General features: G+C 37.4%; 1 protein-coding gene and 1 pseudogene across 23 annotated transcripts in view; both read right to left on the reverse strand.

Annotated features, from left to right (window-relative positions):
* Positions 1-17,052, reverse strand: part of mgat4c (MGAT4 family member C) — a 432,147-nt gene that overhangs the window by 264,501 nt on the left and 150,594 nt on the right. The gene's annotated exons all lie outside the window — the stretch shown is intronic.
* On the reverse strand, positions 10,298-10,406 carry LOC134299793 (U2 spliceosomal RNA; annotated as a pseudogene).

Genomic DNA, 17,052 nt, shown 5'->3' on the forward strand with positions numbered 1-17,052 from the left:
CATTGTTAGCAATTGGACCTTAGCTATTTTCAGTTAATCCTGATGTTTTGAATGGGACATGAAACCCAGTCCTAATAATACCTACTTGAAATAATATTTTATTACATTTAATAAAACTAGATCACATGGAAGTGTTCAGATTATATGCTTCTTATGTTAACCTATGTTCATGTTTTTCAACTATGCTTTACTGAAATCATGGGACTTATTTCTCAATAAACATGTTTAGGATGGCATGGTTAGCCACCATTAACTTTGCAAAAATGAGGACTATCTTGCTTCTTGGGATATTACACTTGTGCACTCTTAATCTAAACATATTTGTTTGCAATGAATTCCTACTGAGTTCAAAAGACATTGACATAGAAATTATTCAGATATTGATGATAATGGGATTAAAAAGTACTTTAATTTGGCTGGAGAATATCTAATGTAATTGAAGAGTCCACATAATGAGTACACCATGGAATATTTCACTAAGGTGTGATTTGCCTGAAAGTGCCAGTGTATTTCCTAGATTATTATACTTGCTAGCTATTTGGCTCTAGGTGCACATTAATTTGTAACCTAAATCACTTATTCTCATGTCGTCTGTCATGAGTCATGGGAAGACATAAGACCTCTGAAGGCTACATGCCACATAAAGAATGAGGCAGACAGAGGAAAAAGAATGGGATAACACAAAAAGATTTCACCCTTGTGCATCACACTATAGAATCCATCAGATTGTTCATAATTATTTTAGTAAATCAATCAATAGCTTGTTATCATCCCTGGATCTATGCCATTTTCATAGATATATCACATTATTGTTAGTCTTACTTTCCCAAGGCAATGAGCCAAAAGCATGAGCACTCTGACCTCCCTCTAATTTTAGTGGATTGGTTTCAATATTTCAAGTTGCAACTATACGTTGATTGAAAAGTATCATTAATAAGATCATGATATAAATTTCAAGATAACCAAGTCTATGTCTATTCAATCTTTGCTATAACTTCAGATAGCACTATCATGATTTTTCCAGAACTTTAAATAATTTGTACTCAGGCCCCTTCCAGGTAGGCCCTTTAACCCGTGATCTGATCCCAGGTTTTCTGTTTATCCCAGATTATCTGGTAGTTTGGACACATATAATCCAGTTTAAAGCAGAAAATCTGGGATCAGCTCCTAGGATATAGGGCCTGTCTGAAAGGGCCCCAAGTTACAACTTTTTGTTACTGGTTGCATGTAATGAATATTCCAGAAAGATGACATGACCAATTTGTTGTTATTATTGTTGTTGTTGTTGTTGTTGTTGTGTGCTTTTGAGTAATTTCCAATTTACAGTGATCCTATGGTAAACCTGTCACAGTTTTCTTAGCTGAGAGAATGCAGTTTTTCCCAAGATCACAGTAAGTTTGTATGGTTGAATGAGGATTTCAGCCCTGGTCTTCAGAGTCAATGTCTGGCATTCAGACAGGATGAGATTTATTGCATCTAACTGAAAGGATCAGCAGAAGAGAATTCATAGGTGATGAAAGCTAAACTAAATCTAATAGACTTAATGAAAATAATTTTTTTGAGAGAGAAGACCTCATGTCCTAGAGAAATAGTCACTCAATGTTGATTTTACTTATATCTTGCTTTTCTCTCATATGAATCCAAAGCAGTTTACACTACACATTAATATGGCTAAAACATTCTGAAATGTAATAATTTAAAAAGTATTAAGCACAATTCCCTTTAACACATTAATTTAAAACAGTTAAAACACATTGAAAGCTCTTAAACATTAAAACCTGGCACACTTGTCACACTAACTCAACCAAGTGTGGAAATGCATTCCTGGCCATCACCAAAACTTGAGCCTCAAGGTTGAAGGGCAAATTCAAGAGTACATCAAAGTTACATATCTGAGATTTCAGGGCATGGATATGTAACTTTGTCCAGAACAGACCTAATTCCTATTCCAACTGATGATGGACACCTGTTTTATCTGGATTCAGGAAGGCATTCACCTTGTTGCAAAATTTTTACCCAATTCAACCAGTTTTCCTTTGGGTGCTTTAATGAATCAGGAAGTGAAAAGTTACAATAAACAGATGACTCTCCGGGGATCTTGTCCATATTCTCAGATTAAAAGGTAGAGGTAAAGGTTTCCCCTTACGTTAAATCCAGTCGTGTCCGACTCTGGGGGTTGGTGCTCATCTCCATTTCTAAGCCGAAGAGCCGGCATTGTCCGTAGACACCTTCAAGGTCATGTGGCTGGCATGACTGCATGGAACGCTGTTACCTTCCTGCCAGAGCGGTACCTATTGATCTACTCACATTTGCATGTTTTCGAACTGCTAGGTTGGCAGAAGCTGGAGCTAACAGCAGGCGTTCACTCAACTCCCCAGGTATAAACCTGGGACCTTTTGGTCTGCAAGTTCAGCAGCTCAGCGCTTTGACACACTGAGCCACCAGAGGCTCCATATTCTCAGACTACACAAACTGAATTTTATTCAGTAACTCGGGGTAAACAGGAACCAAGATTACACTGACTGGACCTGTTTTGACTTCATCATTCAAGTCATGAGTGGATAAAAGCAATATAAATTACAAAGTATGTTGCTGATTCATTGCAGCAAGCTGTTGAGTCATCTGGATTTTGTTCTTGTGGTGCAGCTTCACTGGTCAAGTATGTGCAGATTTAATGGTGGCAGAGAAATACAATTTCTTCATTGTAATGGAGTAGGCTTTGCAATTGTCTCTAGCCTGTGTTCAGTCAGACCTATCATGAGTTTTCTGCCATCAATGATGTAGTCTCTGTCCCATTCATATTGCTGCCAGTTCTCTAATAAATCAAGGAGCTTGCTTAACTCCACTATGGCAGATCATACCTCCCTGTACAAACCTGACCTAAGATACTCAGGAGAGTTCCTTCTTTTAGTCCCATTACCATCACAGGAGAGCCTTCTCAGTGGCTGCCCTTGATCCTGAATTCCCTTCCCAGAGAGGCTAGCCTTCCCTGTTGTTCTTCTTGCAACAGGCTAAAAACTAAACAGTTATTATTATTATTATTATTATTATTATTATTATTATTATTAGCAACAACAATGAAAACCACAAGATGGAGGGGACACTCAAGGGCATTCCATTTCCCCATTCTAGAGATAAACCAAAGTTTTGACAGGATCACAAAATGTTATCAATGTCCAGTCTTCTCTAAACCATACTTCTTAGAATGGGGGGAGTGAGCTTTTTCACCACCTCCTCCAAGGGCTAAACTATCCTTAATATTATAATGCAGATTAGCCATAAGAGCCAGCCTTGTATAGCAAACAGCCTTTTGAATGGCCATACAATTTAAAGAAACAGCTCACCAAAAGCTTCTGAAATATCTATCTATGTGCATCCCTGACAAATGTGACCAAAGGAGCATATCCAATCTTACTTTTCTAACAATTAAACCAAACTACAGATTAACCTGTACCAAGTAGGTGAAAAAAAGCTCATTCATTAAACACAAATGAGCCAATATTCTTACTCATCTCCACAAGTGTCACTTTGTACATGGCCATAGAAGGGACAGATTGGGAAGAAAAGGTGCCAGAGTGAAACAGAGCTGGTCTAAATATCTTTTTGATGCTGTGACTAAGTTAAAAAGGACAACTCCCATAACATATAGAAATAATTTCATCCTACTCGAGCAGATCATATAAGTTTGTGAATCAAATTAAATGATAAGAGTCCTGTATTGTAAAGTGTTCATGTAAAAGAGAATACCTGGGTTTTTTATATTAACAATAATACATGGCAATTTCTATTAACAAATTAAGTCTTCAGTGCAGTATTATTAATCATCATGATTTAGTTTGATAGTCATACAAATGAAATATTACATCCATGCCCCTTATTTTCAGTTATTGGATAAGGAGATTAATTTCAGTTTACCACTGTCGGGGAAATGATTTATATATGTGTATAATCTCTGATGAAGGCATTGATGATGGTTTGTGGTATGTTTGGTGGGAACCTGTTTTTAAAAATCAGTTTTCCTTGGGCACTACAGTTCTTTTAAAAACACCAATCAATTTCTGTCTCTGTTTCCTACCCCTTGTAATGTGTTAGGCATGCGATCATGTGGCAGCAGAACAACAGAATGCATGAAATATGTGAACCCTGTCCCCACTGGACAATGTGTCTGTATAAACCACCAGAAGACAGTGTTGGTGTGCCATGGGGCTGTGCCATGGAGGAGATAAGGGAAAATATTCAGGTTTTCCATTCATGTCTATCACAGGCATGGGCAAACTTCACCCCCCCCCCCAGAAATGCAAGCCACTTTACCATCAATTAGGAATTGCAGGATTTGAAGTCCAAAACACCTGGAGGGCCAAAGTTTACCCATGCCTAGTCTATCATATGTATGTAGAGTTTTGGAGGAATTTATGTAGAAAAGATAGACAGTAGAAAGATGATAGATAGATGATAGACAGACAGACAGACAGACAGATTGATTCCTAGGGGAAAGATAACCCCAATCTTGCTCTTGCCATAAGAGAAACTTAGAACAACTCCATGAGTGAGGAATATAATGGAAATAAAAGAGTACAAAATTGCAAATACTAAAGAAGTTAACAATTTCCAAAGAATCATACGTTTCCAATACCATCTTTTAGTCCATGCTACCCTCTCTTTCTCCTTAGAGTCACATATAATCAAAGAAGATTTTTCTCTACAAAAGCATTCATTCTTTCTCCTGCATTCTTGATGGAAGGCTATGACCTTTAAAGAACCCTCTCTCTTTTTGTGTATGTGCCTATGCCACTAATGAGGAGAAGAATGCAACTCTGGAACCTTTCAAGTGCTAACCTATTGAGGTTAGTAATCCACAATGTTTAAACTGATGAAAGGGAGACAAAGACATGTATTTGGTAGTTTTATCTTTTGTTTTCTAAGCTTTTAAACCTGATATTTACTGTTGCTGGGCAAAATGATCCAGTTGTTGGTTATTATAGAAGCTAAGGATTCTCCTGAAACAGCAAGCAAACTTTATTTTGTTAAAGGTTTTCCTTTTCCATTTAGGTTAAGGTAGATCAGCTCTTTTAACTTTAAATACACTTACTATTGTGTGCCATTGTGTGCCCCTCTCTCTTCCTGCTCGCCCCTCCATAGCAAAGGTTGCTGCTGTAGGAAGGGAGGAAGGAGGATCCAGCATTGAGGGAGGTTGCTTGGTGGTGCTGCGTGAGCTCCTTTTGTCAGTTATGTGTGTGCGCATGTGTGTGGCTTCATGCTTTTCCCTCACGCTGGAAGGGGGCAGGGCCAGGGCAGTCCTGTTACTTATTCTTGGGTTTGGGAAAAATTATGGTCATCCTGTTTTTTTGTGTAAGTTTTTTTTTTTTTAGTGGAGGTCATACCTTGGATGTGTTGGTGTATTGTGGCCAAATTTGGTGTGATTTGGCCCAGTGGTTTTGGTGTTAACGCAGTCCTACAAACTAACAGTACATTTTATACATATAGATTATTATTTCTTTTTATTAAAATATTTTCTGGAAATCTGGAGTTAGAGGTTCTGGAATGGATGTAGAGGCTCTGGAATAGACGTAGCAGCAGCTGTACCCTACAAACTCTATCAAATCTAACCCTGTAATAAAATGTATTGATTTGATTATTTCTGTGTAGTTGGAATATTTTCTATACTATTTGTTGTGTCAATTTATTATATGAAGTATATAAACTGTTTCTAACACATGTGTCAAAATGTAACTTGAAGACAGCCACCTCTTCATTCCCCCCATTTGCATAATTTCCTGGGAAATGAGATTTTGGTCAAGATCCCCCAGCTATTTCCCAAGCCAGATAACTATTAGAATCATTGTTTTATGTATAGATAGATGATTCTTTTTACCAAAAAAAATAAAGCCCAGGATGTTGGTCCATTTAACCTGAGGCCGAGAATCTTCCATTCCCGCAGAAGAGGGGCTTAGTAGATGTGCATTCATTAACCTTCTATGCTGGCAGCCAAGTCTTTGATTGTCTAAACCTAAATTTTTATCTTTGAACTTTATACCTTTGTCTCACATGGAACCAGACAGTTGAGTTAATCAGAGGCTCATCTGCATATCCACAACATGTAATTGATGTTTCATTGAGTACTTGAACTCTCAAAAGGCTGCCTACTAGTGGCTAACCAGCATGTACTCTTGGTTATTGGATTTTAAAAAATACTGTCAAGATATTGGTGCATTATACTATAAACAAAATAGATATGAAATTGTTAAATAGTATATGTTTTGTGATACAGTTGAGTGTCTTGCTTGTTTCTCCAAGACAAACTTAGGCAGGATGGATATGGACATATTCCTCCCTGTATTAGGAAGTGGTTCTGAATGATCCAGTGCAAAACAAAGGTTTGGCATGAGAAGAACTTAAATCATTTACAAAGAGACACAGGGTTATACAGCCACACAATTACAAAATCAGAACTCAACTCCTTCTTTATACAAAAAAGAAAAGGTTAAAGATAATATTCCAGACCAATTTAGTTGCTAGGCAATGCCACTCCATATATATACACAGGGCTAATAATTAACTGTCTATCTTGGATAGCCCATGCTAATATATGAGCTGACTTTTTAAGGAAAAATACAACCCTCTAGATTCACCTTTTCTATCACTATCATTATTCCAATGCCTCTTCTCAGTGGCATTTGCAAGGTTAACCCTTTCCAAGACTGCTTGTCAAATAGTGGTTTGTTCAACGTATCTACATATATTCCCTTTGACACTAGTGCTTGATAATACCACAAGTCTCTTACCAGACCATTGTTCACATCAATGTACACAATATAAAGATTTACCCCTTCATCGGGTCACACATTTCTGCAGAAGTTATTGTACCATAGAACAGGTTCATGCAAGGATTGATTTGGGTCTGGATCTGCTAAAAAAATCTGATGACCTTAGCAGACCACAAACAACATAGGTTAGTTTATAAGGCAGTGATCAATGCCATTATACTTTGTACAGGAGTATAGTATCCAGACTGAGGAAAGCAATAGCTCCATTCTATTCTGTTTTGTTGAGACCTCACCTGGGATACTGTCCTGGTCTGGACAACACAGTTCAGGAAGTATAATGGATTCACAATTCTTTGTATGAAATCATATCATGAAGCATTCCAATTAGAAAATTGTGTGCATCCCACTGTCATTCCATCTTACCCACGATTTTCCTATACCTTTCTATTAATGGGAAAAACATGTCAATATGTCCCAGTCCCACAAATTTCTCATCATCTATTTGGGTTCAAAGGGTGTCTTCTGTTTTTCTGCCAACATACTGGAAGCAAAATGATGTTAGGGGGGATTCTCCTTCCTCCACCCCCCCCCCCCACTAATTCCAAGATGGCCATGATCCTTTTATTTTATATTTTATAATAATTATATTTGCCTTTGCTATTGAAAAGATATGTGATATTGAAGGTACCCAACATAGTATGTATCACCAGCAGTGATAATACAACTGTAATTGAATGGTATGATTCTTATGCCATCTTCTATTTGTTGATCAGTTTTCTCATTTTTTAAACTAGGGAACCAAAACTCCCACATCATTTACAAAATTTATTTCTAGGTCCAGATAAAATTAATTTATAAGACAAACTCAGAGGTTTAAATAAATCAACAACTGGGGGTGAACCTACACAAACCATTTATCCTGGGGCCAGTACAGAGTGGTGAATGCCAGATTGGCTCCAAGAATGTTGAGATGGTCATTGCGGAGGCAGGAAGGAGTCTGAGAAAAATGAAGAACATTTATGGTCTTCATTAAGGAAAGCCTCTCATTTAAAATCAATTTAAGCTAAAATACACAAACATTTTAAAAAGGATGTATTGGTTGAATAACAACAATAACAACAACAATAAACAACTTTATGTCCCTCCACCATCTTCTTGAAGGGACTCGAGGTGGCTTACAAAGGCACTCCAGGGTGCAGCATATAACAAAAAACAGTACAGAAGTATAAAAACAATAACACATAAAATAGCAACAACCACTACCAACACAAATAACATTCCATAAAATAAAATTGTTCAATTTTAAAAATGCAGAACACCTGTAGATAAAAACTGGCTGCCATCAATTCACAAACTGAAGTGTCAGTGTGTCAACCTCATATAGACCCATTTCAGCCTACTCAAGGTCAAAGGCCCACTTAAAAACCCATGTTTATAGGCTGTATCAAAAGATTGAATGGTGGGGGCTAACCTAATCTCTTTTGGGAGGATATTCCAGAGCCAGGGAGCCACCACCAAGAAGGCCCTCTCTCTTGTCCCTACCAACCGTGCTTGAGACAGTGGTGGAACCGAGAGAAGGACCTCCCCGGCAAATCTCAAAGCTTGTGCCAGTTCATAGAAAGAGATATGGTCTCGAAGATAAGTTGGACCCAAAGCTTATAGGGCTTTATAGGTGAATTCCATTGAAACACTCTATATGTACAAGAAAATTTCTCACAAATGTTGGATACATTATAATGCTTAGATACATGATTTCACAGGTGGTGGTGTTTTTCTAAAAGTCCAAAAATGTGAGAGTGGAGGATTTTGATGAAATGTGAGAAATAAGAAATCAAAAAATTACACTTTCACCAACATGGGATTTACACACTTTGCTTATAAAAGAAAATAAAAAATACCATTAGTTAAAACAATTACTGTAGTATAATTTTTGCTCTAGTAAGTCCTGTGGTAACTACTCAAAAATGGAAAGACCCACATAATTTCACTTTGGACTACTGGTAAGAGAAGTCCTTTTTTCTCATAGAAAAACTGACACAACATGTTTACAACTCAAGGGATTCAAGATGATGACTCCTTTATTACATACTGCTTTTGTTTATTTCTTTTAGTAACATAAATAAAGGTAATCTAGATCCATCTGCTATCATGTCAGTCTTTGGGACCTCTTAACTTGAAAGTTATGAAAGGTGTGTATGTGTGTATGCATTGTGAACAATTTCAGATTTTGTAGTGTTTTAGATTTTAGAGATAAGTGATCATCAACTTGTTTCATGTTTCTTTGATACAATGATACATTTCCTTCAATAACTTAAGATAACTAAACTTCAGGGAAATTTAGAGAACGGGATCTTGCATATTAAATGAGTGTCTGTCCAGGTTAATGAATATACAGTTTGAGAAAAGGTGGGGATGCATGCCAATGTTAATGATTCCACAAGCACAAGGTTGACAAGTATTTTGTGGGGCATTTTTTTTTCAGAACAGTGTAGTCAAGCATCAAATATATGGTAAGCAGATACCCAGTGGTCACAGGAGAGTTGACAGCTTGAATTACTTAGTTATAATGAAGATAAATAGTGTTCCAGACATGGACATTTATTGCACCCTGAAGAAAAATTGACAATGAGCTTGTTGCCAGGCAACCCCTGTTCACCATATGAGACATAAACTTCCTGTGACTTGATTGCTATCAATACTTTGAAAGGAAGGCGAGGGCATGTTATGTTATTTTTTATTTGCGTATGTTGCTGAATATAAGCATTTGCATGCATCACTAACATAAGGATGAACTAGGTTTTTTTTGTTTCAAGATCATATAATAAGTATAATATACATCACAATTCCTATATCTGTATCTATATTTTCCAATGTGCATATACAAAAGCAGGACAGGTTTGTTTCTCAGAAAACTATTGAGCAAAAAAAAATCGCTGTACATTTTACTCTATAAACTAACTACTATAAGGACTAGAGCAGTGGTTCTCAACCTGTGGGTCCCTAGGTGTTTTGGCCTACAACTCCCAGAAATCCCAGCTAGTTTACCGTCTTTTAGAGGATTTACAGCATTTATTTACAGCATTTATATTCTGCCCTTCTCACCCTGAAGGGGACTCAGGGCGGATCACATTACACATATAGGCAAACATTCAATGCCTTTTAACATAGAACAAAGACAAACAAACATAGGCTCCGAGCGGGGCTCGAACTCATGACCTCCTGGTCAGAGTGATTCATTGCAGTTAATTGCACTGGCTTGCTCTCCCGTCTGCGCCACAGCCCTGAGAGTTGAAAGCCAAAACATCTGGGGACCCACAGGTTGAGAACCACCGGACTAGAGGAATCTGGACTAGATGATGGTCCAAATGAGTATTGGCATACATGTCTGAAGCCAGTTTAACAGAGTGTTTAGCAACATTTATCATCATGCCACCTGCCCTGCCCTTCCTGTGAATATCAAGACCAGACACAAAGATGGAGTTGAAGAAAGGTCCATTATATTTATCCTATGCCCTATTTATTTATTTATTTAAAAAAATTTAAAAATCCATTGAATATATAGTCCTCAAATAGAGGACGTATCAGATATTAAACTGATAAGAACAGATACTACACTTGATCTTAGCCAAAAGGCCAAGATATATATATATATATATACACACACACACACACTAGCTGTGCCCAGCCACGCGTTGCTGTGGCAAAGTGGTGGTGGTATTGGTTAAAAATTGTTGTGGAATTTTTATTTGACGTTATTTGTATTTGTTAATTAATTTTATTGTAACTTATCTTTTTTATTTATTATATTGTATTACTTTCTTGTATTATTTTTAGTTATTTTCTGTTATTATAGTATTTTATTGTATTAATTTTAGTGTTTTTAATTATTTTAGTGTTTTTTATTATTTTTATTGTAATATTTTTATTTATTTTATTTTTATTCTTTCATTATTATTTGTGTTTTTATTATTTTATTTTATTATTTTTATGTATTATATTTTATTATTTGATTATATTATTTTTATTTATGTTTTTTAATTGTATTATTTTATTTTGTTTTTTATTAGTTTTTGTATTTATTTTAGTATTTTTGTTTTTCTTTGTATTGGGTTGCTCTGAGTTCTGTGGTCTGCCTGGTCATGTTCCAAATGTATTCTCTCCTGATGTTTCGCCTGTATGTATGGCAGGCATCCTCAGAGGTTGTGAAATGTGTTGTAACAAAAGGAAGTGGGGTTGATATAGCTGTGGAATGACCAGGGTGGAAGAAAGAACTGTTGTCTGCTTTAGGCAAGTGTGAATGTTGGAATTGGCACTGAATAGCCTTGTAGCTTCAAAGCCTGGATGGTTCCTGCCTGCCTGGAATGAACAAAATGTGGCTCCCAGTATTAAAAAAAATCTGTGAAATCAGGACAGTTAATTAAAGAACAGCACTGAGCAATCAGGGAATTCCAGACACGATGTACTGAGGGCCAGCTAACATCTCCCAACAAAGGATTCCTCTCTGAAGCAGGAAGTAGGCAGGCCTTGAAGATGCAAGGGCATTCAATGGTAATCAAGGTGGGCAAGTGGAACATTCATAGTCGCCTCAGACAGATAAGAGTTGTCCCATCCTGGATATCATTGGTGAGATAGAAATAAACATCCCACTTGTCTGTTTTCAAACAGATCTCATAATCTCTGAGGATGCCTGGCATAGACATGGATGGCAGTTTGGCAGCAGAGAGGGTCGTGAGGGAATGGGAAGTTTAATAGGCTTTTCCTGAATCCCTTCTTATTATCCAACGTATTCAGTTATCCAATGTTCTGCCAGGGTGTTTATGTTGGATAAGTGAGACTCTACTGTATATCTTATATTATCTGCTTAGAAGTGGATTATATAAGGCTCCTTCTACAGAGCTGAATAAAATGCATACTGAAGTGGATTATATGGCAGTGTGGAGTCAAGATAATCCAGTTCAAAGCAGATAATATGATTATAAATGGGTTATATAGCTGTGTGGAAGGGTCTTGAGTCTGCAATGCCATATAATCCAGTGCAAATAAGATCATCTGTATTTTATAGGCAGTGTGGAAGAGAGAGTGAGGCCTGAGTAGGTTGCTAGGAGACCAAGTGGGTGGAGCTTAGTCTTCTAACTGGTAGCAATTGGCTAAAAACAATTATTCCTCTCCCTCTAATTAGGACTTTATTTTTCTTTTCTTTTTGTTGTCGGAACGTAGGGGCAAGGATGGTGGATTGTGCTGCCAAATTTCTAGGTTCTGGGGCTTGTACTTTTGTTGTTTAGTGGCAGGGGAGGACACCATTTGTCTTTAATATATATAGATATATTTGGTGCTGAAAGGAGCAAGGGGTTGTGAGTCCTGGATACATGGAATTAAGTTTGAGAAGTATTCAAAAATGTCATGTGATCCAGAATTAATGATTGACCAGAGCCTGTCATAGGGAGCACATGATTTCTTTCTTGCAACATCTTCCTTCTTTTTTTTTACTAAGCAGAAGTGACTATGTTGCCTTTGACATGCAAAGCCTCATACAACCTGCAACCTTTTTGTTTGAAACATGATGCTATTTTTGTTCTTTCTGGCCTCTGGAATCTAAACTAGATTTCACTTGAAAGAGCTTATTGTTCCTGTTTTATTAATGTGAGGTTTTTTTTAAAAAAAAAAAAGCAATAGCCTGTTCTCATGTTTTCATTTTATTTGTTTTAACAGAATGCTCCTATCAGACAATGTGAGTTCCATTTTTCCAGCCAAAAAAAAAATTCAGGAAATAAGTAAACCAACAAACAAATAAATAGCTGTTCTATGAACCCAGGGGATGGCAAACAATTAAAAACAAATGATTAAATATGGCTTTGTGTGGGGGAAATCCATTCAATAGAAATTAATGACCTCAGGAAACTTGGTTTGTTTCTCAAAAGCTCTTTTGTCTCACTCTTCAGGTGTAAAAACCTGTCAGAGTGGCTTATGAAGATCAGTAATAAGACAGTCTCTGTCCTAAGGCTTATCATCTAAAAGGCTTGACACAAAAGCAAAAGAGATTGGGACATAAGAGGAAATTTAAAGTGAATTTTAAACCTAAAGTGGCTGAAAGATGCATGAGTTCTTTCTCTTTCTAACATTTTCCCTCCAAAAAAAGCAATCCTTGCATGATACATTCTGTTTCTGTTTCCTGCACAACACTACACAACAAAAGATTTATTTTTCAAATTTAATAAGGAAAAACATATGTTCAAACCAAAAAAACCTTTTAATATTCAAGTAATAGCCAAGTATCTCCTCCAAAGCAAAGTGGACCGTATGCAAAACAAGCCAAAACGGTGGCCTTCTTTTGTGACTTCTGATGATATCACATTAGTGTTATAAAGTGGACATGCTCATTTCACTATTGCCCAGTCTGCCCCTGCAGAATTCTGGGAAATGTAGTTTCGGGTGGGGCTTTTGAAATTCTCAGCTAGAGAGATTTTTGGATTCTCTAAACTAGATTTCCCTTAATACTGCAGGAGAGAACTGGGTGACAGGGAAACAAGCACTTCTGCTTTATAACACTACTGTGATATTGCCCATAAGTACTGCTTTTATGTCTTGCCATATTTCATTTGTGAAATATAGTCATATTATACAGTTCAAACTGAACTTCCCCTGAAACTGAAATAATGGTGACTTAACTAAGGTCACCCAGTGGGCTTCCATGACTGAGCAAAGATTTGAGTAAGGATTGAGCAAGGATTTGAACTCAGAGCTATAGTCCAACACTGAAACCACTACACAATGCTGGCTCCTAAGTAAATAAAAATGAGTATGTTAACAATTATTTCAAAATTTAAAATTCTCCCTACCTACCAAAAGTGTTTTTGGAGATACATAACTGCATTATTTTTAAATGGCAGACTATGACATGGGAAAACACTTAAACTATGAAAATAAAGGTGCTTATGTTGTGATATGTTATTTCATAACTAGTGGGGTGCTGCAGGGTTCTGTCCTAGGCCTGGTGCTATACAATATCTTTATCAATGACTTGAACAAAGCTTTAGAGTCTGTGCTTATCAACTTTGCAGATGACAGCAAATTGGGAAGGATAGCTAGTACTTCAGAGAACAGGACCAGAATTCAAAATGACCTCAACAAATGAGAGAGTTGGATCAAAACTAACAAAATGGATTTCAAAAAGTGGAAATGTAGGACACTTCACTTAGGCAGAAAAATAAAATGCACAAATACAGGATAGGTGACAGCTAGCATGACAATAGTGCATGTGAAAAAGATTTTGGAATCTTGGTAGACAACAAATTGAACATGAGCCAACAGTGTGATGCAGCAGCTTAAAAGGCCAATGGGATTTTAAGTTGAAGCAAAAGAAGTATATTTATTTATTGTATTTTTACCCTGCTCCATCTCACCCCAAAGGGATCTCACAGCAGCTTCCAAATTGGCAATAATTCAATGCCACAATGAACATAAACATACTAATATAATACGCGTTATACATTAAAACCATAACATATCAATAAATTAAATAAACTGTTAAAAACATTGCACAAAGATCCAAAATCATAATTCAGTACAGTGTCTAAATCAAGAGAAGTAATTGTACCTCTGTATTCTGCTTTGATTAGACCTCACCTGAAAAACACAATGTGTCCAGTTCTGGGCACCACAATTTAAGAGAAATATTGACAAGATGGAATATGTCCAGAGGAGGGTGGTACAGTCCTTCCAACTCTATTATTCTATGATTCTGTAATTCTATGTCACAAATTTAAGCTCTGGAGTCCTCTTTGGTGCTGGTGCTTCACCATAGTATACATTACAGGATTGTAATAGTATTGAGCCAGAACAGTTAAAGTGGCGTCAAATTGCATTGTTTTTGCACTGTAGATGCATCCAAAGATATTGACAACAGGGCTAATTTAAAAGGGCTGATTATTAGGTTCACACCCTCATTTCACCAATGGAATGGCAAGAAACAGTAATTAGGCATGTGTCACTACATCTGTGTCCAACTACCAGTTTATAATAACTCCCTTTGGGTGCCTTGTAGTTAAAGTAAATGCAAGAACGCCAGACACTATACTCAGCATTTTGTTTTTTGGGTTTTTTTCCCCTGAAAACAATGCACTTTTCACAAGAATGAGAAAAAAATGAAGAAGATTTCGGCAAAACTCTAATCAAGCCATTTTTCCATTCTAGCCCTTCCTAGGCTCAATTCCCCGGAATTCTCATCAGTTTTTATAAAGCAACACACCATTTGGTGAAGTCAGCACAGGATGATCTCCACTAAAGTGAATCTTACAAAAAGTCTATTGGAGTGGAGAACCCTCCAACAGAGCTCTTTAAACACGAAGTACTAATTGCCTGGTAATGAAAAATTCAATCACAGGGCTATTAAAAGCTTAAGTGCTAAGCAAAATGGATGGAATCCAAGCTATTCTAGCAGAGACAGATAATAACTTTAGCTGGAAAAACACATAAAGCACAATGAGGACCAAACTTTCCCATTTTACATCCAGGTTTTGACCAGTAAGAGAGAATTCTGTATTCCAATTTAAAATTACAAGTAGCTAAAAAGCCTCTTTTAAGAGGGTAAACTGATTGTCTCAAAAGATGTTTCACTTTCCTAAAAAGCTGCTTTACATCATACCAAGAATTAAAGGGATGCCATTGGAAATTTTATACTCTGTTGTTCAATTCAAAACAGTACATGGTCACTGATAACATGAAGTATTTCAAACTGAAAGTAGGTTTGAGAATCTCAGCAATAGGTTTCACACTGTACAAGCTGATACATTATGAAAATACTTTATCATCTTGTTGAATTCCTCCCCCAAACAGAATCAAGTTCACAAAATGGATCCCAATCTGTATTGCAAGTAATACATGCTTGTTGTGTCCCGCTCCAATATTATTTTATTTATGTATCACATTTTTGTAGTCATGGGGGTGAGGGGGAGAAGCTACAGATAGAAGTTCATATTGCTGAAAATTTACAAATTTAAAGAGAAAACCAGCATGAAATAGTGGTTTGGGTATAGGACTAGGGCTCTGGAGTCAGGGTTTTAATAGCCTCTCAATCATGGAAACCCATCTGATGGTGTTGACTAATGACGTTATCACACAAAGGCTTTAAAGCAGGTAGCCCCACATTTCTGTCACCTGCAGAATTCTGGGAAATGTAGTTTACGGTGGGGTCTTTTGAATTCTAAGCTACAGAGGTCCTAGCCTTCTCAAACTACATTTCCCAGAATTCTGCTGGCAGCAGAAATGTGGGGCTGCCCACTTAAAAACCCTATTGGAATAATGTGGCAAGTCATACCTTCTCAGTCTCAGAGGAACAACACGCTGGTAAAAACCCTCTGAACAAATCTTCTCAAGAATTCATCTTACAGTTGCCAGAAGTCAGAAATGACTTGAAGACAATGAACAACAACATCGGAACTAATAGCCATTAAAATATACACTAATGTCTTTTTCCTATAAGCAGTCAGATCCCATAGTCCAACCAAAACAAAATGCCTTTATCTTTTGTGAGCAGGGTACTATAGAACATGGGTGTCAAACATATATTCACCAAGGGCCATATAAGTCTTATGGTTACTTTCAAAGGGTTGTTTGTAATTGTAAGACTTTATAAATGTAACTATGTTGCCGTGCCATTGAAAACCTTGTGTACCACAGAAAATGACGTAGCAAAGTTGTATTCAACGTGCAAGATCCCCTCCCGCACCACATTCTTCCACACAGTGGTATTATTCCATCCATGTCCTGCCGCTGTGGGGACTTGTTGGAGAAGTTGATGGATGGTGCTGGTCGAACCTTCATCCTCTTCACCCTGTTTTGGTTTCTCTTGAAACTCAGAGTGGCTATACAGCAGAGCAGCCACAGCTGACAGCTGTCTCAAGGAGTGAGCCAGTCTCCTAAAGAAGTGACGGTATGTTACTATGGCTGCCAGGCTTAGTGGTGTGGGTTGGTGAGCCAATCAGACAGCTGGGAGGCTATGGCATCTCACTCTTTCCCCCAGAAAGCATCCACACCATCATGCGGGTTTCCTCCATCCCTCTCCCCCTTTCCTTCCTTAGGGGACTGATTAGCTCTTTGTGGGGCGGGGTGGAGACCGGCCAAGCATCCAGTCCACTCCCAATCCTACTCCCAATCCCCTGGTCTCCTCCTTCCCCCTTTCCCCCCATTCTTTCTTTAAGGAATTGATTTGTTTTTTGTCTCTGGGGTCACCTGCTGCTACCTTTCTCTTGTTTGGAGAGCTGTGGTAACTTAGGACAGCCAGGTACTCCAC

Source organism: Anolis carolinensis, chromosome 5 (genome assembly GCF_035594765.1).
Source record: "Anolis carolinensis isolate JA03-04 chromosome 5, rAnoCar3.1.pri, whole genome shotgun sequence".
NCBI classification, from domain to species: Eukaryota; Metazoa; Chordata; class Lepidosauria; order Squamata; family Dactyloidae; genus Anolis; species Anolis carolinensis.